At 35.3% G+C, this 27,711-nt stretch overlaps 1 pseudogene; it reads right to left on the reverse strand.

The window, feature by feature from the left end:
- Window positions 1-13,574: 13,574 nt before the first annotated feature.
- LOC125938122 (glyceraldehyde-3-phosphate dehydrogenase-like) lies at window positions 13,575-14,767 on the reverse strand (annotated as a pseudogene).
- Between the last annotated feature and the right edge of the window lie 12,944 nt (window positions 14,768-27,711).

Here is a 27,711-nt window from a genome sequence, read left to right on the forward strand (position 1 = left end):
ACTAAAGGGGGATTGAGGAAGGTTTGCTGGGTTTAAAAGTGTTGTGTTGATTCCAATAAAATGTTTATTCTTGTTGCATTGGTAGTTTCATGCTAAGATATGAGACATGATTAAATAATAAAATGTGAGTTATATTTAGTTATATAACAAGTTAATAACAGATTTCATACAGATCAGTGGCTGCATACAAAAGTTTCTGAATGATCACTGGGGATTGTAATGATTATGAGATATACTTTAACAACCATGGGATGAGACAATGTTGATTTGCACTACAGAGAAAGACAAAGCAATTATGAATAATAACATGAAAACCTTTTTAAAAACATGTAAAAAGGATTTATTGCCTTTAAAATGCAATTAAATTACAGGATAAAATACACCCTATCTGAATTTCTGTGAAAAATTTAGAAAATTTCCAAAAACAAATCTATAGCAAGAGGATAAGATAAATGAAACTTCTCTAGACTCTTGTAAGACATTAAAGCATAGATTTCTCCAACAGGTAAGGGGTAAAAATAAACACTTTTCTTTTGCAACTTCAAATGCCTGATCCTTTCAAGTTACAAAGATTCCTCTGAGCACGGTAATAACCATAGGACTAGAGCCAAAGATGACTGCACACCTAGAACCTCTCCAGGCAAGCTACAAATTGAAATAAGGAAGTGAGGGAGTAAAGTATAGCATAACCATTTTATGTGGTAATATGCAACCATTAAAAATGAAGATGCTGAAGACCTCAAGATAACTTAGGAAGTATTTCTGCTATAATGTTCTGTTAAAAAATCACAACACTCGGGACGCCTGGGTGGCTCAGTTGGTTAGGCTGTGCCAACTCTTGATCTCAGCTCAGGTCATGGTCTCTCGGTTCGTGATATCTAGCCCCACAATGGGCACCCCATTGCCAGCACGGAGTCTGCTTGGAATTCCCTCTCTCTCCTTCTCTTTGTACCCCTGCCTTTCTGTCTCTCTCTCTCTCAAAATAAATAAATAAACTTAAAAAAAAAAATCACAGCCCCAAATATATATCAAATAGTAACCAGAACAGAAGAACTAATGGAAGGAGACACACAAAGAGGTTAACAATGAATGGCTTTGTGTCATGGAAGAACAGGAGAAAATTTTTCTTTATTAGTAACTTTTTTCTATATTTAGAAATTATTTAATAAATATTTTTAACTAAAGTTTCTTAATGTGGCTTCTAAAAATGCATCTGGCTGCATAGATAGGCTACAATAATGGGAAGGGACAGGAAGGGATAGGATACCGTCAGCAATGATGGTAGAACATATTAGAGTTTGAATCAGATGAAGATTGAATTAGGTGAACTTATTAGAGATATCTAAGTCCCAATTTGGAAAATAGTCATCTTATTAATAGTTCAATTACCATAATTATGCTGAAGGATTCAATGTTTAATGGAAGTCATACTTTTCTAGTAAGTCTAGTCTTACAATGGTATGGGGGAAAGGGGAAAAAATAGAACAAGGAGACGGGAATCAGAATGCAAGGGGTTGTGGAGACTAGAGGGGTAGAAGGCACAGGAGCAAATAAATTTGTCAGGCCTCAAAGAAAGGATGAGAGTTGAGAAAAGCTCTAAAAGGGGATAAAGGGGCTAGTCAAGTGGATATATGGCAGAAACTGTTTTAAATAAATTGACATATTGCTTTCTTTTTGAAAGCTTCTGGAATTCTAAGTGACACTAACACAAACAACTGCTTGACTTCTTTGGAACATTTACACAAATGACCTTGTAGCTCTCATAATAAAAGTTAGTTTCTATTCTAGGTTGCTGGCTGAAATTATTATTCTATTAGGATTTTATTCTATATTAATATGTTATTAGTCCTTTGGGAGTTACCAAGAGAAACTGCTCAATGATAACAGCCTCATTAATACCTCCTAGTGAAACACTTAAAAATTCTTTATTGATCTTGGTTCCAAATACATCAAAATGCTGTATTACATTTTTGTTGAACTATTCACCCTACTGGCATTTTCAGGTGAATAAGCTCATTCCCAGTTCAAAAGTCCTTGTCCTTGAGCTCCAAGTAGAGTGAAGAAATAAAACTGACCCACCTGGAAGATATAGGATAACTTTTTTCAAGCTTCTTACTCTCTTTTTAATATTTAATTCCATTTTCTATATTATGACTATGCTACTGGTCATTTATATATCTTTAAAATATGAAAATTATGCACAGACATTGAGAGTGAGAAAACCTCAAGAATAAAAATTTCGATGAATATAAAGTCTACTGTTTTAAAGCCCTAGATCTACATTCACTACTCTAGGACTAGTTCGAATCACAACTAAATAAATGACTTTCCACATTGGCTCTCAGGTTTTGATTCTGAGATCTTTAAAAAAATTTTTTTAAATGTTTATTTATTTTTGAGAGAGATAGAGACAGAGTGTGAGCGGGGGTGGGGCAGAGAGAGAGGGAGACAGAATCCGAAGCAGGCTCCAGGCTCTGAGCTGCCAGCACAGAGCCCCACACGGCGCTTGAACTCATAAGCGGTGAGATCATGACCTGAGCTGGTCGGATGCTTAACCGACTGAGCCACCCAGGCACCTCTGATTCTGAGATCTTGAATGAGTTTTATTCTAGCCCCAGTGAAGATCTATTTAAATCATAGTTCCTGACATGGAATATGTATCTACTTTCTCCATGCTATTGAAATGAAAGCATGCTAATTGGTAAATAATTACTTTATGTTTATTTGGGAGGCTGCATGATATGCAACCAACTGGTTGTGACCCAAAGAGTGTATCATCACTGTCGTATATGCAGTCACCCATAAATAAGGCTTCCATTTGACATGTCACTATCAAGGGCCATATGGCGAGTTATAATATTCTAGCTTATTTCCCAGAAAATGACTGAAATCACTAATATCAAGTTAATAGCTGAAATGATTATTTAAATGTCTTATTTCTATCTGTATAGTTTTCTGACTTCTAAGAAAATCCACAGCGAATGGACTGGAAGGTAGACAGCATTAAATGATTTACAATGGTGTGCATAAATGGTACCATGCTAGTGCTTTATGATACGTGATTAGGGCAGGGAGGCAAATAAATCTTTAATAAAATATTTCGCATCATGTATTATTCAGACAATTGGTTAAAATTACTGAATTTAACTGACTCTTGCTTTATTGTCTTTCAAACATAGATATAAACTCAAACTTTTAAGGTTATCCTCTGTTTAAGAATAGAGACTTATGTTTTATATTTAACACAAAAAAGTATTACAACAGCATCACAGCATGTTATTTGAAACACCAGAAAGTGCCATACAGTTTACTATAAGCCTGTGACTAAGGTCATTCCCTCATCCCTCCTTTTATATGAAATAACTTATCAGAGTAAATTAAGATTTAAGTAACTAAAATAACTATGTTATATTAGATTTGGCAGAAAGGTAGAGAACTTCAATTCTTTAGCATTTATGATTCCAAATTTTATCACAATTGAAATCAGGAAGGCATATAAAAATCCCAAATTAAAAAAATAATAATAACTATTTTCTTATTACCCATGCAGTTAGATCTACCATATGTTGAACAGATTTTTATACTTTTACCTAAAAAATTTTTCTTCATCTGTTATTCTTTGAAGGTTGTTCCACTGACCTGTCTAAAATTTGTGAGATGAAAATAGACTTATATTTTTAAAAGCTAATCAAATTAGCCAGGCTTCAATATTTTTTGCCAATATTTATTTTGGCAAAAGTAAATAAGCCTGTATTATGCTGTTATGTTATGAATTATATTGAAAACAGTCTATAACACACTAATAGTTTTTACAAATCCACTCTTCACCCTTCTAAAACACCAACAAAATTCAATTAAAATTTTACTTTGGGAGACAGATCTGTGGATGAGGAAAAAAAAGTGTTCATGAGCTAAGAATATGCTCCTCCTTTTAACTGATTACACTCAAGCTTGTTAAAAAAATGTACAGTAAATGAGCTGCACATATTTCATTGTATTGCTATAAAAGGGATTCATTGGAGGTGACTAGATTCTTAGTGTTCAAAGGTCATAGAAAAAAGATTGGAGCTAAATTAAAAAATTCTTTTTCCCAAAAGTCTCTCTTATAAAATAGTAAAAATTCTAACAACAGAAAGTTTAAATTTTACCATATTCTCAGAGCTCACATAGGATCTTCAGTTTTTGTGCCAAACACTTCCATTTCTAAAAAGCTCTTTCATTTTCTCTTCTATATGAAAACAAAGTATTTTGATAATATAGCTAGAATTGAAAAAGGCATAGATGTTTACAATGCTGGGGTTTTTTCCTTGTGAATTTTCTTGTTAATTTCTTGTGAAATTACAAAGCCTAGTGCTTTACTGGCCTCTATTGTTGTAATCTGGGTATAACACTTCTGCACAGGATGTAGTATAAGTCACCTTGATATTTTTCAGTGAAGAATTTATAGGTAGTCCAAAGTTTTAAAGATGCCATAGAAGAAGAATCTGGTTGCTTTCAGATTATACAAAGAAAATTAAGTAATTCATTTAAAATAATATATAACATATGCGACTCCCACACAGTAAACATGTATTTATGTCAGAAAAAAAGTCACCTTTTACAAGTTGAGTTTGCAAATAAATTAGATGTTTCTTCTTGTCCCAGATCACATATGTTCCTTGAAAATAAACTAAACATTGTCTGGCAGAAATCCTGGGTGTATTTTGCCGGATGTGTTGTTCATATCAATCTGCAACGATGAAGAGAGATTGTGTGAAGCAGTCAATATATACTTCACTGAAAAACACGTGCAGGCCATAATTACTTTAGACTCCAAAATCAAGTCCAGAAATCAAGTCTCTTATCTTCTCTGTGTAGGGATGTTAACAATTTAAAGATCAACTCTACCAAATGCTAGTCAGGTAACATATTTCAGTTTTATGCTCGATGAAATACCAAGGCACACCATATTACTAGAGATCTGTTCTCATGATATATTAGCTCTTTCCTTAAACTTCATTTGCATGGTTAGAGACAATAAAAATAACAAAAAGATGCTTTCTAGAGTGTCAGAGTAAAGAGTGGTTGTGAACCGGAGGAATTGTCTTTAAAATGCCCTTAAGTATGAGCTAATCATCTTGGTCTTGCTGTAAAAGTCATCATCTTTGCTGAAACTAACCCTTGGTAGGTCACACCATTGACTTTACAGGCAGGCCTTTGCTGCCCAGCTATTGTCTAGATCAGTTCTGTCCAAATGAAATGTGATATAAACCACATATGTAATTTTTTAAGTAAAAGAAGCCAGTGAATTTAATTTTAATAACATTTATGTGACCCAGTGCACTCCAAATATTATCATTTCGTATCTTATATAATCAATATGAGATGATATGCCTTCTTTTTTAATGCTAACTTTTGAAATCCAGGATGTCATTTACATTTATCCACATCTCAATTCAGAACAGATATACTTCAAGTTATCAGGAGCTACATGTGGTTAATGGCTCCTGTATTGACGCGTAGCTCTAGATCTTTGGTGAGTACGGTGGTTTTCCCTCTCTAGTGACCAATGCCCTGGAGAATCACACATTGTACACAGAAGAAGACAGTGCAATAACAGCTTATGCTGCCAGAAGCTGCAGGGCACACCACCTGGATGAGGCAGGATAACCTATCCAATAAGTATTTGAATACCTGTTTGTGTCACTCTTCATCAGTGAACAAAATAAAGTGGAAATTATGAGCATGGACTGTGGTTACAATCTGCCTAGATTTGAATCTCAGCTCCAAACCTGATAAGCTCTAGGATCTGGAATATTTTAGTTAACCTCAGTGTCTCCATTTTTTAATCTAGAAAATGGACGAGATAATAGTACTCATTATAAAAGGCAGCGATGAAGATTAAATGGGTGTACTTGAAAAGAAAAGGGAAGGGAAGAGAAGGGAAGGAAGCATAGAAGGGAGGAAAGAACACCTCTTCTCAAGGATCCCAAATTCCTGACTTTGAAGGAGATGATAAAATAATCAGTATGCATGAAAGTGTTAAATGCTAGGGATGAAAACCTTAAAAAGGAAGTGAGGTAACTGTTTTGAAGCCTGGGGGCATGTATGCAAATCTTACAAGATTGTTTAAAGAGGATCTTATAGAGATAGTGATATTTGAGCAAACACTTGAAAGTGTCAAGGAAGTGAGCTATGTGTATAAATAGTTTCCTAGGCAGAGAGAATTGCAAATGAAGGTTCCTTAACTCAGGTGTATACCTTGTGTTATCAAGCAAGAGTCAGGAGACATATGAGACTCGGAATGAGCAACTAGAAGAACAGGAGATATGGGCAGAGAGGAATTAAGTGACCAGATTATAGAAGTTCTTGTAGACCACTACAAATACTTGAGCTGTTAATATATGAAGTAGAAAGACTATGAAAAACAATCTTATACAGTCTTATGAAGGATTGTAGGTGGCTGTTATGCTGAGCAAACACTGTGCAAAGCAAATGAAGAAGTGTAAAAATTAGAAAATGTTTTTTTTTCTTTCTAGGAAGGTGGTATTGATACTATAGTCATGTTCCAAGTATAGTTGGAAGATGGAGCCAACAGGATTTGCTGACAGATTAATTATAAGGTATGAAAGAAGGAGAAGAATTAAAGATTATGTTAAGATTTGCTTGTGTAATTGGAAGAATAAAGTTGCCACAGGTTACTTTGGAAAAGTATTGACAGAGGAGCAGGTTTAGAAGTGAAAAGAAGGAATTCTGTTTTGACTTGTTACTTTTAAGATATTTATTTAAGTATCTTATAAACAGGAGCCCTGTAAAGTAAAAATTAAAAAAAGAGAGAGAGAGAGAGAGAAAAGCAACTCGTTTTTTTTTTTTTTACCAGCCAGGTGAAAGCCATGTTCCAAGAAAGAGGAAACAAACCATTGTATTAAGTGTTGCTAATGAGTCAAATAAGTGAAAACTGAGATTTAACTATTGCATTAAATACCAGAATTGAGAGAAACTTGCTTTTGAAATTGGAGACATAAGACTGGATGTGAAGAACCCACCAGAATGGAGAAAAATATGATTTGGGGGAAAAAAGAGAAAATTGCTGGAACGATGGGGTTAGGTAGGTAAAATAGGATGGATTCTAGTTACACAAGCAGAGGGCATGACCATGGCTAGGCTCGCTGAGATTCATCCAGAGGAACAGGAGGAAAGACAGAATATTTGCACAGATATAATTGTAGATTGTAGATATGATGGGGAACATGGAGAATTTTTCCTCCAATTGCATCTATTTTGTCAGTGAGTAAGGGTAAGCGTGGATCAACAGTCCTTGAAGAGAGGAGATAGCAGGAACTAGTCACATGGAAGAGTGGATTGTAAAGAGTAGCATGATTGCTGGGTTGCACAAAGAACTGAATTGAGATTTAGGACTATAAGAACAAACCAGGATCCTTGGACAAATCTCTTTCTGGGGTCATGACCTCTCCATCTTAGAGAGTTCACATGAAATACTCTGTCTCTCTAGTTGGAACAGTGTATGAGACTGTGGTAAAAATGTGTGGCTCTGTCTCACCTCGGTTGACTTCCAGTCCAGATAAAACATGTTGTGATTGGAAATTTTTCAGTGATTTTTAAATGTATTTAAATATATTCCATTCTGGTATTAGTCTATCTCTTATCTAAGAACAATTGGAATTCATGCTCATGAGATTATCCCAAAGGGGAATTGTCACTTCTTTGGTTACAGAAGATTTTCTGGAAAAGTTGTCTGTGCTTCCAAAACTTTAGTGATTTGCAAAGTACTTCAAGATTTTGTTCTTATCTGATTGTGTTGAATGGAATGAAGCCAATCTGACTGTTCATCAATTGTTGAGTACTTTACGTAAATATTGGTAGCCTCTGCTGTTAGAGGTTAGTAGGAGCTCTGTATCTTCTTTCCCATCATCTCATTGCCAGCTGGTGTGCTACAATAACTGTAAATCTTATTCCAATTCTGACAAACATACAAGCATTGGCTAGAAATCCAACTCAAAAAGCCAAGCCATGTGTTCATGTAGGTTTAATGAAAATCTCACTCTTCTGTCCTGATACATTCTAGGGAGCACCTTGATAGGATGCTTCATTCAGAGGTAGAGGTAACAATATTCTGATGGTAGGATCAGCCAAAACTTTAGTCAGGCTGGTTGGAAGACTCCATTTAGTGAGGACTCCCATGTATGAGAACGTTAGACTTGCTAATTTCTTACAAGTTACTCATGCAAGGGTGGGGAACTGGTAAAATCTTTCTAGTCTTACCATGTCTTTTAACACCACTCATCTCATTGATGAAAAATATTGCTAACATCTCTAATAACAATTTTAACCCCTGCCCATATATATTCCAATAACAGTATTGGAGTATTAGAGCATTCTGAAGTGTTGATTCCTGATTCAGATAATGTGAATGCTAACCAAACACACCTTGGTTATAGTTAACGGTTAACTAAAACAGACAAACTCACACTCATACAATATTTAGTTTACGTGGCGCCATTGCTCTTCACTATTCAATATCAGGGCCAGATAACATTGCATCACACACCAGTACCCTTAATTCGTGCTATTTGCGTATATGTATATATAATCTAACTTAACTTCTTCCCAGTCAATATATATGTGAAATAATAAATTTGATGACTAGTTAGATTTGATTATAATAATGCATTTTTAATACATGCATGACTCTTTAAAATGTTCTTCTGTAGACAACCTAAATGAGGATACACTTTGAAAATGTGATGACTTTTTTAGTATTCATCAAGGTAAATATAGTTTTCAATATGAAAATTATTGTTTTTGGAATAGCATAAATCTATCAAGTATTAATATAGAGTACAAAGCACAAGATGAGCCAAATTATCTCTCTTTGGTAGCCTACTGGAGCATATTTTATACCAAAAACATATCTTTTTTAAAAAATTGTAATTACATTTTTCATTTTCTATAATTCCATTGCACCAAATCTGTCTTAATACTCCTTTGACAAAATGTCTGAAAATAGAGTAATTATATTTCCCTTGCTTGAATTATTTTTAATTAATATATTGCTTCTCTAATAATTAGTGGTAAAACAAATTTCATTCAAATAAACTTAAGATATCAGTGGAAAACTCTTATTATGCCAAATGGAAGAAAATTTTTCTTTTAGTCTTAGGAGTTTCAGATTTATTAATTCTGTAGAGAAATAAATAGGGCATTTTTCATGATAATACTTATTCCTATTGTAAGGTCTTCATTTTCCTATGTAAGTGAAAGTATTCTATGAAGATTTATTTTCTAGTTACCTTTCCCTGCTCTACACTGTTCCAGTATAAATACAAATGCTCCTCTTCAACCATTTATATGATCACAAACAACATTCTAAGCTTTTATATAATTATTATTAACTTAATAGGCCTACAAAATATTTGATACAAAATAAAACACAGGCCAAAAGACAGAAGTTTAAAATATGATGCAGTATGAACAAAGGAGAGAAAAAGAGGAAAAACAATGGTAATAAAAGGGGAGGTTAGAGATGAAAGGAGCGGAAAAACAGAAAAAGATGGAGGTAGGGACAGATCCATGTATGAGATTATGCTCTCCAGTTAAGTTCGTTCCAAAACTTTGGAATTCAAAAATTGAATACAACAAAAATTAAATCAAAATGGACCATACACTTAAATGTAAAATCCAAAGTTTGAAAACTCCTAGAAGATAATACAAAAGAAACCTAGGTACCCTTGGGTATGATGATGCTTTTTCAGGTATGACACCAAAAAGATGATCCATGAATAAAATAATTGATAATCTAGACCTCATTAAAATTAAAAACTTTTGCATTGTGAGAGGCAATGTCAAGAGAATCAGAGGGAAAAAAAGGGTCATAGACTGGAATAAAAGTTTTGCAAAAGATACACATCTGATAAATGATAGTTATCAAAAATATATAGAAATACTTTAAACTTAGCAATAAGAAATCAATCTGATTAAAAAGTGGGCCAAATACCTTACAGACACCTCACCAAAGAACATAATGCACATGGCAAATAAACATATGAGAAAGTCATCATATGTCATCAGGAAAATGCAAATTAAAACAAGATACCACTACACATCTATTACAATGGCCAAAATCCAAAACACTGACAGCACCAAATGTTGGTGTAGGATGTAGAACAGCAGAAATTCTCATACATTGCTAGTGGAAAAGCAAAATGGTACAACCACTTTGGAGGATTGTTTGGCAGGTTTTTTACAAACATACTTTAACCATAAAATCCAGCATTCATGCTCCTTGGTATTTATGCAAAGGGGTTGAAAATATGTGTCCACATAAACACCTGCACACAGCTTTGCTTTGTTTGTGGCAGCTTTACTCATAATTGCCATAGCTCGGGAGCAACCAAGGCATCCTTCCGTAAGTGATGGTGAATAAACTGATGTAATTCAGATAATGGAATATTATTCATCACTAAAAAGAAATTACCTATCACAACCAGAAAACCATAAAAAAAAAAAAACATGGATGAACTTTAAATGCATGTTACTAAATGAAAAAGCGCCAATGTGAGAAGGCTACATATAATTCCACCTATGTGACATTCTGGAAAAGGCAAAAGTATGGACAAAATAATAAAGGCCAGTGTTTTCCAGGGGTGGCAGATAACATTGGCAAAGAGATAAATAGGCAAAGAAAGAAACAAATAGGCAAGCACAGAGGATTTTTAAGGCTGTGAAAATACTCTGATGATCTCATGGTGGATGTATGTCATTGTATGCTTGTCCAAACCCATGGAATGTGTAACACCAAGAGTGAACCTAAAGGTAAATTATGGACTTTGAGTGAGTATGATTCATCAATTTAAGTTCATCCTTGGTAAAAATGTACCACTCTGATGAGTGATGTTGATAATGGTGGAAGCATGTGTGGAAGAAGGAAGTGTGTGGAAAATTTCTGTGTCCTCTTAATTTCATTGTAAACCCAAAACTGCTCTAAACAGAGTTTATAAAAACTGCAACATTCACAAGGGAGATTTTAAGATTAGAAAAACCTCTGGGGGAAAATAATATGAGTGTTATATCTAAGGAGACCTGCTTCCCCCTCAATATCTCTGTTCCTGACGCTCACTTTCATCTGCTGACTTTATTTCTTCTTCACCAAGAAAATTGAAGCAATCAGGAAAAAAAAAAAAAAACTTTTATAGATTACCCATACTATACCTATCAGCTTTCTACATCTCTGCCCATGTACTTTCTCCTTGTTTCTACAGATAGGCTGAAAAAGCTCCTGGCTAAAGCTATTTCTTCAATTGTGCAATCACACCCATGCCTTCTTGCCTATTTAAAAATACTGTTCTAGCAATACTCTCCTTATTTCCATGATTGACAGTTTTATCATTTATAAGTGATGATTCTATCAGAACAAGTATATACTATTTCTCTCATCATTAAAAAGTAAATTGCCTTTTGACCTCACTTTACCTTCCACGACAGCCCTATTTCTCTCCTCCTATTACAGCAAAATTCCTTGAGAGATTTCTCTATACTTGCAATCTCTAATTTCTCCTTTCCCATTTTTTTATGTACCCACTAGTTTAGGATTTCATCTCACTCCCTCTACAGCTTTCTTAATAGCACCAGTAACTGACTCTTTACTAAATCTTCAGGACACTACATAGTTTGGCTTTTCTCCTGCCTCTCAAGACCCTTTATCACTCTCTTTTTCACAGGTCTTATTATCAGGTCTTCAACTTCTAAGTGTTGGTATACCTTAAGGCTCATTCCTCAGATGGCTTCTCTAATCTTTCTTCCTGCTTCAGAATCACATCTAACAGTTTATCTATATGCCTAAGTTTATATTTCCAGCCAGACTTTTCCCTTGAACACTAATATATCTATTAGTTTTGTATTATTGCTATAACAAATTACCACAAAACAAGTTTAAAACAATGCAAATTTATTCTCATACAGTTCTGAAGGTCACCAATCTAACATCACAGTATCAATAGAGCACTTTGCTTTTGGAGATTTGGGGAAAGAATGCATTTGTTCCTTGGATTTTCAGCTTCTAGAATTTTTCTGCATTCCTTATCTCATGGCCATATGTTTGTATCATTCCAACCTTTTGCTTCCACTATCACATCTCCTGCTACTGACTCTGATCTCCTCTCTCCATTTTATAAGAACCTTTATGCTTACATGGGCTCATATGGATAATCCAGGATAATCCCTCCATCTCAAAATTCCTAATCACATCTGTAAAGCCCTTTTTGCAGCATAAAGGATCATTTACAGGTCCTAAGGATTAGAACATGAACATTTTTGAGGGGTCATTATTCAGTCTGCTACAATATCCAATGCCAACTAAAGCCTCTATTTGAATGCCCTCTCAAACATAAAATGGCCAAAACTGAGCTTTTGAAATTCCATCACAAACCACCACCTCTGTTAATTGCAACTCCATTCTTAAAATTTCTTGGTCAAAATGTTTGAAACCATCTTTGATATATCTATTTCTGTAAAAGTCCCAAACATAATTCTTTAATAAGCAAACCTTATTGGATATGTCTTCAAAATTCAGAATGTTATCACTTTTTACCACTCCCAGTCTCGCTAACCTGGACCATGCCACCGTTCCTCCTATCTATATTATAGCAATGGTTTTGCTTCTGGTGCCTTGTAATCTATTCTCAACACAATAGGCAAAAATAAATATTAAAACTGATATCAAACCATGTTGCTTTTCTGCTTAAATGTGTTACCACCCAATTTTTAGAAAAAATAAACTTAACAAGGGATTGCCTAAATGTTAAACATACATGATAAATCCATGAACACCCTTAAATGCTTTAAGATTTTATTTTTGACTCTGGATTTTTGTAGACTTGCTCTTAACTAAAGTTGGCTATGATACAATTGGTTTATATTGAAAGATGATACCAATAACCCCAGGAATATGTATTTTACTCTACAGATAATATTGACCATATCACGTTGTGTTCTATATAATCAATACAAACTATAGATTAAATGCCTTATGTTACCTGAATCAAGATAAATTATACTTCTGAGAAACTGATTTTTCCTTTTGAATATTTGACCTCTTAACTAGTTATATCCTCCCTTGCATTAGATACTAGGAAGAATGGAGTCAAATGAATGTCTTCTAATTTACAAATATGTCCTTATGAGCATGTGTTTTGTCTATTGATAATATACCTGACCTTTCTTGTTTTTTCTACCATCTTTCCTTGGATTGACCATTTTTGCTTATTTATTTATTTATTTTGGCGGAGCTGGATACAGTATACTTTATGGTACAAAACAAGGTACAGCTCCCCAAACGCCTCCCCTTCTTAAGGGGTTATGTGATAGAAACTGTGTAGAGTTCGGGAGATTCTCAGTGTGTTGGAGGATGAGTTGGGGCAAGGATTCCCCAACAGTTAAGGGCCTCTCTCTTCCTCTTTCACTGTGGTGGTAGTCCAGGGGACTCTTACACCTTGGACACCATGTAGACCATGAGGTCAACCACCTGGTTGTTGTAGCCAAATATATTGTCATACCAGAACATGAGTTTGAAAAAGTGGTCATTGAAGGCAATGATCCTCAATTCTGGCCCCAGCATCAAAGGTGGAAGAGCGAGTGTTACTGTTAATATTGCAGGAGACACTGAGGCGCCTGTATGGCTCAGTCAGTTGAGTGCTTAACTCTTGATTTTGCCTCAGGTCATGATCCCAGGGTCGTGGGATTGAGCTCTGCATCAGGCTCTGCACTGAGCACGGAGCCTGCTTGGTATTCTCTTTCTCTCTCTCTCTCTCTCTCTCTCTCTCTCTCTCTGTATCTCTCTGTCTCTCTCCCTCTCTCCCTCTCCCTCTAACCCTTTTCCTGCTCTTGTGTTCTCTCTCTTTCTCTCTGTCTCCCTCTTTCTTAAAAAAATAGTTGCAAGAAACAACCTGGTCCTCAGTGTAGCCTAGGATGCCCTTGAGTATGGTCCTCTGATGCCTGTTTCATCACCTTCTTGATATTATCATATTTGGCAGCTTTCTCCAAGAAGCAGGTCAGATCCATGACCGACACATTGAGAATGGGGACGCCAAAAGCTATGACAGTGAGCTTCCCATTCAGCTCAGAGGTGACCTTGCCTACAGCCTTGGTAGTGCCAGTAGAAGCAGGGAGAGTGTTCAGGGCAGCCTCTTGGGCAACATGCCACCGTTTCTTAGAAGGCCTGTCCATGGTCTTCTGGATGACAGTGATAGCATGGACTGTGGTCATGAGTCCCTCCACAATGCCAAAGTTGTCATAGATGACATTGGTCAGAGGGGCCAAGCAGTTGGTGGTGCAGGAGGCATTGCTGACGATCTTGAGAGAGTTGTCATACTTCTGGTTCACACCCATCACAACCATGGCATGAACAGGCATGGCAGAGATGTTGATCCTCTTGGCTTCACCCTTTAAGTGAGTCCAGACTTCTCCATGGTGGTAAAGACTCCAGTGGACTCCACAACATACTCAGCACCAGCATCACTCCATTTGATGTAGGCAGGATCTCGTTCCTGGAAGTGGAGATATGCTTTCCATCTATGACAGGCATTCCATTCTTAACCTTGACTGTGCTGTGGACTTTGCCATGGGTGGAATAATACTGGAACACATAGACCCTATAGTTGAGGTCAGTGAAGGGGTCATTGATGGCAACAATATTCACTTTGCCAGAGTTAAAAGCAGCCCTGATGACCAGGTTCCCAATACTGCCAAATCTGTCTACTCTGACATTCACCATTGTGTCTTGGGGATGCAGCTGTCACTGCACCAGAATATGTGGCTGTCTCTCAAATGGGGAGGAGCAGAGAGCACTTTTGTTTACTTCTAATGTTGTCATATAGCAAGCATTTTAAAAGTCATCTTAAATCCTTTTTGGAACAACATGAAGTATATAAAAAACGTTAGTAAGGTGTTTAGTGACCAATGCTTATTAAACCCTCCTTCCCATTCTAGGGCGATGGAATTCCCCATCACCTACAGGTTTAAATTCAGACTCCTAAGCAAGGATAAAACCCCTTGTGATATGGCCTTGCTCTGTTTCTAGGATCAGTTTTCACCTTTCTATATTCCAGGCACTTAGGATTCCCTGCCTTGATAAGACCACAGACTTGCTTTTAGCCTTCCTCCACAATTATAAATACTAAATATAAGCACTTAGTAAGGCTTTTTGTTGGCAGTTATCCAAAATAACCAATGTGTCCATTTATAAACTGTTGAGAGGAGTGTGTTAGAAACCATTCTCTCATGCTTGTAGTCAAGAAAATCATATCATCTCAGTGGGAAGTAAGGTGTATTCAGACGTCTACTAAGAGGCAGTCACAGACATGTCTATGTGTCAAGGAGATCTTTCATGTGCATGCCCTTTCTTAGCTGTAGGTAAATAAGGAGTCTTTGGTTTATGACTGCAGCTACTACTGTTAAATACCTAATACTTTGCAACTCTCCCTCTCATTATGAACTGCAAATGGTTGACTTTAAAAAACCACCTAATTTTGAGCTTTATATTGTTGTTGTTTTTTGGGTTGTAAGGTGTTTTACAATCACTCTCTCATTTGATCCTCCCCAAATCCTATGAATTAGAAAAGATAGGTCTCTCTCTAAATTTTCATATGAGAAAACTGAGGCTTACCATTTATCTAAGTTGAAGGTGAAAGAATCAGAACCAGCTTTAAGATGAAGTCAGTTCTCTTTTCACTATATCATACTCCACAAGTTGTCCCTGTGTATATATGGTTGTTTTGCAATGATTTATAGTTATGCCTCTTTCCATGACATCTGTTATCTCTCTCCCTAAGTATTATGTTTTAACTGAAAAAGAGAAATCAACTTCTGGAATATCTTGAAACCATTTGAGCATCTATATTTTTTTAATAACCTATGACAGTAAATTTTCAAAACTGTATTTTTGGGGCTTTTTACTAGCATTTTATGTTTTTGCGGCTCTTAGGGATTATTGTAATTTTGGAGTTAGATGTAATGTCTGTGAAGATACATGAAAATCACACATTAATATTCCTGACTTTATATTGATCTTTGAGAGCAGAACTTTGTATCATAAACTTTTGTTTTTTATATACCTAGTAGAGCTATACGCACCACAATAAGTATGTCAAACAAGACACCCTTGAACAGAGAATTATGACAAAAGAAAGTAAAACTGACTTACCATCATGTAATTTTGCTGTATCTTTCCTGAAAACATTCTAACTATAATAGTTTGGAAATCATTCATTTATTCATCCAATGTCTATTTAAGTACTTCCTATGTGCCTGGCATATAATCTAGAACTGGTATTGATAAACTATGGCCCACTGGCCAAATCCTTTAGGCCACCTCTTTTTGTAAATAAAAGTTTAATTAAAAAAAATATGATAGTAAGTCATGTTGTGTTTCTGCTTCAAGTCCTTAAAGGTCTTCCTGTATAATTTTTGAAAAAACCAAACAAACAAACAAAGTTCTCATTATCTATATGCCCTGCTCCTCCAACCATGCCCCTAGTCTCTCTCTAGCCTCATATCCAGATTCTCTTTACCTTGCAAACCTGGCTCTAGTCACATTGGGTCTCTGCTATCTCCTGAACTTACCAGGCTCTGATCTTCTCATACCTCTGCACTAGCTCCTCTTCCTGCAAGAATGTTTTTCTTGCTGATATCTTTATAATTTTTTCCTTTACTTCCTTCAGGGTTTTACACAAATGCTACTTCTCAGTAAGACCTTCCGTGGCCTTCTTATATGAAATATGAACCTCTTTAATAGCTGACATTCTTGCTTTACTTTTTCTCTTTCATAATTATTACCATTAATTCGCTAGATATTTCATTTATGTTACTTACTCCTCCCTCGTCCACAAAAAATATAAAATTTATAAGAGCAGAAAGTTTTGAGTAATATGGTCCACTACCGTATGTCCAATGCTGAAACAGTGCTTGAATCATAAGCACTGTTATCATAATTAACAAATTAAAAGTACAAAGTTGTTATTCAGAACTTTTTTCTGTGTGTTGTATTCAATGACAAAGGTTTAGATACCTACTCATTATAATCTGTTCAGTCTTCTACAAAGACCATATATAAAGAAGTGACACGATACTTCTGACTTTGAAAGCAATAGTTTGAAATTTCTTTCATTATTGTGTTTCTAAACGTCTTGAAAAATTTCTGTCCCGCATCAAGTGCCATTGGATGCCATATAAAGATACTTCTCCAGTAATTAAATTATGTTTAAAAAACCCTATATATAAGATTTTTTTAGTATATGGGACACATTATTCTTATCACATAAAATGCAACACAAGATTTACTGGTGTAATTACTGTTATTTCAAGGGTTGGCCTGGGATGAGGTAATTGGGACAGTTATTGATTTTTCCTTTCAGCTCAGTCTCCAATAAGGCTTAACACTAAGTCTGCACTTTTTAAAAAAATTTAGATGCTTTATTCATCATAAGTTTTTACATTACTTTTTATTTCTTAAATATTGTATTAAATATTTACCTTAATTACTGAATTTTTTTTGGTAACCTTTTAAAAGTTTGCCCAAGGCAAGTGCCTCACTTTCCTTTCTGTCTACCCAGCTCTGTTTCATAGAAGCTCTAATGCAAGAATAGATAAATATAAAGAATACCTTTCATATACTCTTATTTGCTTAGCATATTCCACCTAGCGAAACTAGAACTATCTAGCATACCGACCAAGATGTTTTCTGCTCTCACCACAAAATTTGGACTCATATTTAACACAAATATGAGGGGAGGGTGGTCATTGTGATCATTGGTAAATGTTTCAGCTTAAAAATCATAATAACCCTTAACAAAATCCATTTCAATCCTGAATTTAATTAATGAGAAAATCTGTATACAGAACAAATATTAAGTATGAGATTGCATATGGAAATTCAGAATCCCCCTGGACACCCAAGAGAGTACACTGAAAGCTATTAGAATTATTAAAAGGGTTCATTATATAGCCATATGAAAAATACAGAAACTAACAACCTTTCTTCAGACGCACACAAAGAAGTTAAGTTTTTTAATGTTTATTCATTTTGAGAGAGAGAGAGCGTGTGCCTGCATGCGCATGAATTGGGGAGGGGCAGAGAGAGAGAGAGAGAGAGAGAGAGAGAGAGAGAGAGAGGAGACACAGAATCAGAAGCAGGCTCCAGGCTCTGAGCTGTCAGCACAGAGCCTGATGCAGGGCTTGAACTCACAAACCATGAGATCATGACATCAGCCAAAGTCGAATGCTTAACTGACTGAGGCACCCAGGCGCCCCATGAGAATGCTACAAATTTAAATTGTTACATTAACTCATAGGTTTAGGGTAATGCCAAATAAGAACCAGTGATACTTTTAGAACTTGAAAAAATTTCACTTTCAGAATGGCAGAGTAAGACCTCTGGTGATCCACTTCTCCATTAAAGCAACCAGAAGAACACTGACAAAAATGTCAAAACTATTTTTTCTGGAAAAAAAAAAGCCATGATTTTTTTTAATAACATTAAAAATCCTGTCTTGCTATATAATAGCTGTTAAAACCAGCAGTTTGAGGCAGAATGAGTTAGGAGTGCCCATAAAGTCCCATTCCCAGAGATTTGTCACTAATTTACCTGTCTGGCAGCTTGCTAAAAAGCACGATTCTCAGGATTTATCTTTATTTGGTCTTAGTCAAAACTCTCCCTTTGAATGAGGAGCCCTATCCTCAGGGTATTTGTCCAAAACAACCAGTAGCGATTGTTTAACTTCACGTCTGTCTCAGGTGGCATTACTTGTTGGGGTTAGCAAAAGGCTGACCAAAATGCTTAAAAGGGAAAACTTGGAAACTAAGATGTTTGTAAGGAGCTTGAAAAGCTAAGGCATATTCCAGAAATCTTATAAGAAATCTAAAAACCCATGTTCAGATCTATGTACATGTCCAGAAAAAAGATGGAAGGGCCCTAATATCTCAGCTAGGCCTGACCTTGAGACTCTGCAAGCAGAAAGTGAAAGCTAATGCAAAGGAGTAAACTGATCCGGTAATATTGAAATTAAGCCACAACACACACATTCAGCAAGGAAAGAGAGACCTATTTGATCTAAGCATTAAATCTCAGTCCGTTCATTAGGTGACCACTAAAGAAATAAAGCATAGATTTCAGTGGCTCCACATGACAAACAATGCAGACTGTACATAATTAATCCAGGAAAATCACTAAATGAACAGCAACATTAACAGCAAAGAAAACAAAAAACAAAAACAAAAACAAAACAAAAAAATAACAAACCTGGGGAAGAGGAATCTGATTTCTAGAATTGCCATGTAAATGATTGATTGATTTTTAACAGCCATTTGAGGTGTAATTGATACACAAAATGCCACACATATTTAATGTACAAAATTTTGTGAGTTTGAGCATAAGCATGCACCCATGAAACCATCATCACAATTAAGATAATAAATATATCAATCATCTTTTAAAGTTTCTTCACACCCCTTTGGTTTTTTGTTTTGTTTTGTGGTAAGAACGTTTAAGAGATCTATCGTCCTAACAAATTTTTTAACTGCACGATACGGTATTGTTAATTATAGTCATCATGTTGTACCACAGATCTAGAAAATATTGGTCTTGCATAACTAAAACTTTATACCCATGAACAACTCCCCATTTCCCCCTTCCCCTAACCCTGCCAGCCACCATTCTACTCTCTGCTTCTATGAGTCTGCCTCTTTTAGATACCTCATGGAAGTGGAATCATGCAATATTTGCCCTTCTGTGACTAGCTTGTTTCATTTAGTGTAATTTTGCTCTTTAGGTAGATGCAGTGTTTCTCTCTGAATTATAGCTACATAAATTTGATAAGAATAAAACATAAACTCAACAGACAAAAATTGCTTATAATAGTTTCTGTAGACTAAATATAGGTAATTTACTTAGGTTTTATTCTAAAACTACTTTCAGAAACCCCTTTTAGGGGCCAAGACTTCATTTATTTATTACTTGCTAGATTAGTCATGTAACTCCAAGGAAAATACGGGTTTATTAACAGATATCATTATTCTAAACACAGGGTCAGAAAAATGATTGTTCCTTCCTAAAAAGTCATTTTATATGTGCTTCAAAAAAGAAAAGGAACATAAAAATTTTTTAAATCTCCTATGAGAACACTATTTCAAAGAAACTGAGTCCATAAGTGCAACAGAAACAAATTTGGGTAATAAATCAATGTGCTTAATGTACTTTGAAACCTCAAACTACTACTTTATTTTTAAAGCACTTCATTTTTTAAACAAATACATTTAAGCCAAATTTTAATATATACATTACAATTCTATGGTATTATTATGTAGGCAACTTAAAAAATATGGTGACTTGAGCCTTAAAAAATTAGTTAAATAGCCTCAATCTTATTAATAGAGATTTCTTCATCATTTGATCCAATACCTGGTCATATATGACACCATCAATGACTTCCTATTCATTGTTAATAACCACAGTATTAGTAGAGCTATTAACAAGTAAAGTGGAAAGTGAAACATAAAATTCTGTTGTAATTTAACTTGTAATATTCCATGTTCATTTAAAATACATTTGGTTACAAAAAACTTATTAGTGGCATCTACAATAGAGATACTTTGCTAATATACATTTCAAAGGAGCTGATGCATTTTGTTTATAATATTTATATTTTTAGCATACTTCTTTTCCTGAAAGAAAATAAAAAGATAAATCCTTATTGAGTATTAACATCTTCCATTAGTGTAGATGGTTTCCCCTAAATTTATAACTAGCCTGGAACCACTAGAGGGCAAGCTTTACATTATAATGAAACGAATTCACTCTCACATTCATTGTAATAGTACACATTTAAAATGTTTAAAAATGACTGTTTTAAGGGTAGAAATTTGTTCCAATATAACTAACTTCTTTTTCTTTGAGAGCTAAATTAAACTAAATTTTATCTTACATATATTCGCTAATTTAGCACTCAAATGCAGTAATTTTTAAATTTTTGACATGACCATTTCTTTCAGAACCAGTGTTAGAGGAAACATATGCAAAACCACATCTTCGTAAAATTATGTTCAATACCAAATAAATACTGCTTCCAAATGGTTAGTTCACAAACAAATTAGTGGTTGAACTAATCTGTGTGCTCCCTTGGTACTTTCCTCTCTAGTAGGTGAAAGGAGTTCAGCATGAAACTTTAGTAGCCGGGGTTAAGTCAAAATCTTTGTACCTGGCACAGAGTTCCTCAGTCATCAAAGAAAACCTAACTTTGAAAGCACAACTTATTCATAGGTTACACCACAAAATGTGTGTGCAGTGTGTATGGCATGACACTCCTGTTTCACTGTCAAGATCTCGTGGTTAGCTGAATTGAAAGTCAATATAATTTTTGCACCAGTATGTATATGCTAATCTATATTAACATATGACCTATAATTCCTTCTCAGTTTTTTGGGTGGGCTCTGCTGTTAGGAGACATGGACCATTGGACACTCACACTGTAAATACTCTATTTGACGATTGCTGGTAGATATTGTGTGCTTAGTATTTTAAACTGTGTGACTTGCCCAAAGGCACATAGTGGGCGAATGGGTAAGCCGAGGTTGTGACTGATGGTTGACACCTTTCAAAAAAGATTTTTTTTCTTTTCAAGTAAATGTCCAGGGCCCCAATACTAACAAAGAACAAAGTGCAAGGTATTTGAGTCATTAGATTGTGGCTTGAAGATGGATGACCTCAGCCTGAGAAGTGGCCTCGCTACGACCCAGTTAAAATTTGAACTCTTAAGTAACCACCACCTATAACCCCCTGGGTAACTTGAGACATAGCAGCTATGCCTATCTAAGTCTAAGTACCTTTTAACTTAAAAAAAAATGCCATTATGGTGCAGGAGTTAAGCAGATGAGACAGATACAAATTCAAGATCATTAATCTGTTTTGTGAAAATTATTATATATTTTTTTTATTAAACTTAGATACTGGGGACCTGCTCTGGTAGACTGATTGCCTCAAAGATCCCAGTTAGTGGCTTCTCTGAATCCATGCAATGGACAATTTAACCCTGCTAGTGTCATGTAAGCATGACAATGCCGGCCTTGTGCATGAAGGTTTGTGATAGACTCCCTGAGGATGAGACACTTGGAAGAAGGCCAGCGATAAACTCCAGAAGCAGAGCTATCTGACTTTCAACCCACTGAGAACCATGAGGGTGTTTAACTGTGCCCAGCTGTGGTAGGCAGAATAATGATCCCCTAAGATATGCATGTTGTAGTTCCTGGAACCTGTAAAGAGGTAAATAACACCTAAATGACAAAAGAGACATAGCGGATGTAATTAAATTGTTAATCTTAAAATAGGAACATTATCCCAGATTATCTGGGTGGGTCCCATGTAATCATGAGGGTTCTTAGAAGAGAGAGGCAGGGGGGTCAGGAAAGGAAATCAGAGACAAAGAGAGATTTAATGATACTACATGCTGCTTTTAAGATAGAAGAGGAGGCCATGGGCCTAACAATATGCATGACCTATAGAAACTGGAGAAGGGAATGAGATGGATTTTCCTCTGGAGCTTCCAGGTGGAAGAGAGCCCTGCTGGTAACTTCATTTAGCCCTGTTAGATCCATTTCCGACTCCTAACCACCAAAACTGTAAAATAATAAATTTTGTTGTTTTAAGCCATTAAATTTGTGGTAATTTGTTATAGCAGCAGTAGGGAACTAGTACACCAGCCTAAAGCATTGCCTGTAGATTCATGAGTTAAATAAGTAGTTGTTTCAATTTCAGTTCTAAGTAGTGAAGGGTTTTATTACCCCATTGCTAACTGACATGCTCTTTGAAGCAGAGATTTTGTTTTCTTTGGATGAAAACATCCAACTATTTAAAAAAGTAAGACATATGCTAGGAACCAAATACTGACAAAATGTGAAGAAGAAGCCAACGAGTAACACAAGAAAGAGAACTATATTACCAGAATTTATCTTTGTCAAAATTCTTTTTCAAGATGTATACCCCATTTAATTCATAAACAACCATACAGAGTGAATAATCTTAATGTTACACTTTCAAAAGAACCAAACCACAAATATGATCGAAGTTCTACAGCTAGAAATGAGAGCTTACAACCAGGTACAAGTCCTATTGATAATGAAGTTTATAACCTTCTGAACCATAGTAGTAAGAAAAAACATAATAATATGACTTTCATATTATAAAACTAAGACATTTTATAGTCAGTGTACAGTGTTATATAAAATCTGTGACTGAGAAGATTTATATGAAATTCTATCCTACAGCAGAATGTGGTTTCAGATGAAAGCTTGCCTCTGTCAGAAATAATGTAATTATCATGCAGTAGCAGAAACAGAAAAATATTGTATTAGTTTTGCTTTGAACATGTATATGTAAATAGTGTTTGAAATGAGTGAAAATTTTGATGTTATAATAAAAATTCTGATTTAATTTTTTTAAACTTTATTTATTTTGAAAGAGAGAGAGACAGACAGAGAGAGAGAGAGAGAGAGAGAGAGAACATAAGCAGGGGAAGAGCAGAGAAAGAGAGAGAGAATCCCAAGCAGGCTCTTCTTTGTCAGCCCAGAGCTCTACGTGAGGCTTAATCACAGGAACCATGAGATCATGATCTGAGCCGAAACCAAGAGTCAGAGGCTTAACTAACTGAGCCACCTAAGTACCCCCCCACCCCAGAATTCTGATTTCAGTAACTTTGCTGAGGACTTTAGGGCTAATGATGTCTTTCAAATTTTTTCTAAAGCTGTTTTCATCAGAAATATTGATTCCAATCATGAAAGGACCAATACCAAGGTATAGAGTACCATAAGAGAATTCCATCCAGTTCTTACTGTTGACTATATGTGGCCTCTCAATTGAGGTGATGACATTTCATAAATGAGCATTGCAAAACACAAGCAATGGTGAATTCCTCATCCTTGCACAAAGTACTTGCCTCTTTAATAGGTGTTATTCTAAAAAACACTTAACTTTATACTGATATTTAACCATCTACAGCAGTGCTATTCAATTGGAAAAAAATAAAAATAAATGTATGAAATTAATTTTAAGAATTGAGGTTAATGAAATTAATTTATTTTAAATTAATTAATTTAAATAATACATTTTATTTAATATGGCACATCTAAAATATTATTTCAAAAAGCAGCTAACAAAAACTTGTTATTTTACATTCCTTTTTTATGCTATGTCTTTAAAATATAATGTATATTTTACATTTATTTCATATCTCAATTCAGACTATCCACAGTTAAATGGTCAATAACCGCATGTTGTTCAGTAGCTACCATATTGGATATCCCAGCTCTAAAGAGAAGTTGTGAAAAAGAAAGATTATTGACATCACTTTGTACAAAGGGGATTGAAAAATAATTGGGGGAGTATTCTATAATTGCGTCTAGGAATGCATCACAGAACTCCTGAATTAAAAATCTGCAATAGTAGATTGGAATTTATAACTGGAAATTGTAATTTCATTTATTTTTAATTTTTTTAATGTTTATTTACTTATTTTGAGAAAGAAAGCGAGAGAGAACAGAATGTAACTGCAAACATGGGGAGGAACATAGAGTAAGTGGAGAGAGAATCCCAAGCAGGCTCCAGACTGTCAGTGCAGCGCTGGATGTGGGGCTCAAACTTACAAACCATGAGATCATGACCTAGGCCGAAGTTAAGAGTTGGATGCCTAACCAACTAAATCTTCTCTAGGTTTTGGGAACTACTGGCATGTTAAAGTGGCTGTAAATAGTGACTAGTTGACAAAGTAGCAAAGGTTCTAGGGTCAGAACATTCAGATTATAGAGTCCCAGAGACTTTGATTTAAAATCAGACACTGACTTATTGCCAGTGGAACATGACCAAGTTGCTTTACCTTTCTTTCTCAGCCTTGGCCTTTGCTGAGGTAAAGTACATACACCTCATAAAATCATTAATGAATTAAATAAAACAATTTCTATGTATAAAGAATCTTGCAAAGTCCCAAATAATTAGTAACATGTTTTACTAATTATAATATGATGCTAATGAGCCCAAAGTGTGGAGTTTTATCATTAGATGGGCCTTAGTTCTATAATCCCTCCACGACTCTGAGTGGCATTTCTAATTTTCATTATCTCTCTTGAAATTCTGCCCTGTGCTAGTTGGCTTAGAGTGCCCTAACCAAATACTACAGATTAAGTGATTTAAACAACAGAAATTTATTTTTTTCACAATTCTGGAGAGTAGAAGTTCAAGATCAAGGTTCTGTCAGGGCTGGTTTCTGGTAAGACATCTCATCCTGGCTTTTAAACAGCTGTTTGTTTGTTTGTTTGTTTGTTTGTTTTAATTGTGTCTTCATAAAGCTTCTTTTCTGTGCAAGTGCAGAAAGAGAGAATATTCTAGGATCTCTTCATCTTCGTATAAAAACATCAGCCCTATCGGTTTAGGGTTCCACCCTGATGACATAATTTTACCTTAAGGCCCTTTCTCCAAATACGGTCACATTGAGATTGAAGGCTTCAACACATAAATGTGAGGGACACAATTCAGTCCTTAACAGTGCCATTGGTTAGTATCACTATGTACTTATTGCCCAAACATACAGCTGCAATATTCCTGCCCAGGAAAGTTATGTCTTCTTGAACCTTGAAACTTCCTCCTTGCACCATCCCAAAGCAAATCAAGAATAGAATCTATCTGAAAATCATAAATATGTTAGGCATCAGCTTCCACAATTGTTCAGCAAAGCATGCCAACTCACAAACAAAAGAAATACCAGGATTAGACTATAAACAAATAAATAAAACTGACTCACCAGGAAGAGATCTTTTCTTTGATAACAGCTGTATTTTACCATGAAGTTAATTATTTGGGGTTATAATCTTTTGGAAGAAACTGACTTATCAGTTCTTGACTGTGTACTGTTATAATCATCAAGAAATGTGTTTTGGACAATTTCATATATAATGTAGGGCTGCTAACATAAGAAAATGGCCAAATTATAGCTTAATGAGAAAAGTATCTTGAATTTGTCTCTAATCTTTCATTCCAACTTTCTATTACATATATAGAGCTCATCATATCTTTGTTCTTCTATTTTTCTCATCTACTTTTTGAACCTAGGCCTATCCCTCTCACTTTCCTTCCCTACTATAACTTACATTCTCTACTGTATTATAATGTTCCCTCCCAACCCAGTGACAGCCACCCTCCACCTCCCTATTTATTACTTGCCAAATGTCATTGATGACTTCCTTCTCTGGCCCAAGTATGAGAATCAATTGTTGTAAAATAAGTGATGAGGCAAATACACCAGGTCAAAATGTGATCCCAGAAACACACCAAATTGGCACTCTTCTTACCTGTATTCTCTACTACATACCTAAATTCTCTACTTATTTTAGATAGCACCACACCGATTTCAGCTCTTTATTTTAGTCTTTTTTTTCATAGGCTTAAACCTAACTGAAATCCACTTCTATTTTTAGAGCAAACACCAACTCTTTCTTTTTTCCTTCAGCTCCTTTGTCTATCATTAGATGTTACTTCAAAGGAAGGAGAGGTCTTGGCCCTTTCATAGCTCTCTTTGGCAGCAATATGATTGACAGTAATGATATACACTCATAACTGTCTTAATGTAGTTTGATGGGGTTAAATGCACAGTTAGTTCTCTCTTGTGACATTACATTTCAAAGACCAATTTTAAAATACATTTTTTTCTCAGAACTGATAAACATTGCAAGTTTCTCTTGTTCTGAAATGTGAAATTTATCGGGCTGAAGATGATACCCAGAATTTAATTTAACTTATTTAAAAATTATATTTAATACAATAAAAGATACAATCAAAATGTGCTATTCCTGTAATTATACCAAGAAAGAGGGAGAAACATTTACATGCACCTTAAATGTTAAGGACGCTTGTGACATTTAAGGATTTCCTGGAAAATCCTGCCATTTTTGTCTGACACAGCGATTCTCTGATGAGGTACCAGAAGACAGATGTGCTTGGTTTTTGTCTCAACCAACCTCAGGGACTGAACTAAATAGTAACTCAGACTTGACTGTTGATGGTGGGTGTTATTGTCCCCAACTTTAACACTGTCTATAGCTGCTTCTGCTTATTCATTGATGAAATATCTCATGTAGTTTTAAAGACGATTAGCAAGGGATTAACATTTTATTTTCATGATAATTAATAATGCAATTAGTATATTGCTATACGAGCCATGTTACTATTTTTTTGATAAAGTTTATTTATTTATTTTGAGAAAGAGATAGTGTGCATGCATGAGTTGTGGAGGGGCAGAGAGAGAGGAAGAGAGAGAGAGAGAATCCCAAGCAGGCTCCACACTCTCAGTGCAGTGGCCAATGCAGGGCTCGAACTCACACACCATGAGATCATGACCTGAGCCAAAATCAAGAGATGAACACTTACCTGACCGAGCCACCCAGGCACCCCACTGTGTCTTTTTTTAATTCAAGTATAATTAACATAGAATGTTATATTAGTTTAGAGTGTACAATATAGTGACTCAACAATTCTATATATTACTCAGTGCTCATCACAATAAGTGTACTCTTACTCCCCTTCCTCTATTTTACTTACCACCACCCCCCACCAGCAACCACTGATTTGTTCTCTATATTTAAGACTGTTTTGTTGTTGTTGTTATTTCTTTTCTTATTTGTTTAGTT

Source organism: Panthera uncia (genome assembly GCF_023721935.1).
Source record: "Panthera uncia isolate 11264 chromosome B2 unlocalized genomic scaffold, Puncia_PCG_1.0 HiC_scaffold_24, whole genome shotgun sequence".
Taxonomy (NCBI): Eukaryota; Metazoa; Chordata; class Mammalia; order Carnivora; family Felidae; genus Panthera; species Panthera uncia.